Below are 377 nucleotides of genomic sequence, written 5' to 3'. Positions count from 1 at the left end.
AGAGATTGTAGGCAAGGTATATTACTTACTACTTGTAGTAAGATTTAAGAAATAAGGCCGGGCGCGGTGGCTCAAGCCTGTAATCCCAGCACTTTGGGAGGCCGAGAAGGGCGGATCACGAGGTCAGGAGATCGAGACCATCCTGGCTAACACGGTAAAACCCCGTCTCTACCAAAAAAAAAAAAAAAAAAAAAAAAACCAAAAAACTAGCTGGGCGAGGTGGCAGGTGCCTGTAGTCCCAGCTACTCGGGAGGCTGAGGCAGGAGAATGGCGTAAGCCTGGGAGGCGGAGCTTGCAGTGAGCCGAGATCCGGCCACTGCACTCCAGCCTGGGCGACAGAGTGAGACTCCGTCTCAAAAAAAAAAAAAAAAAGATTT

The sequence above is a fragment of the Theropithecus gelada genome, chromosome 2, assembly GCF_003255815.1.
Source record: "Theropithecus gelada isolate Dixy chromosome 2, Tgel_1.0, whole genome shotgun sequence".
Lineage (NCBI taxonomy): Eukaryota > Metazoa > Chordata > Mammalia > Primates > Cercopithecidae > Theropithecus > Theropithecus gelada.
The sequence above is the reverse complement of the archived record's forward strand: the minus strand, read 5'-3'. Positions refer to the sequence as shown.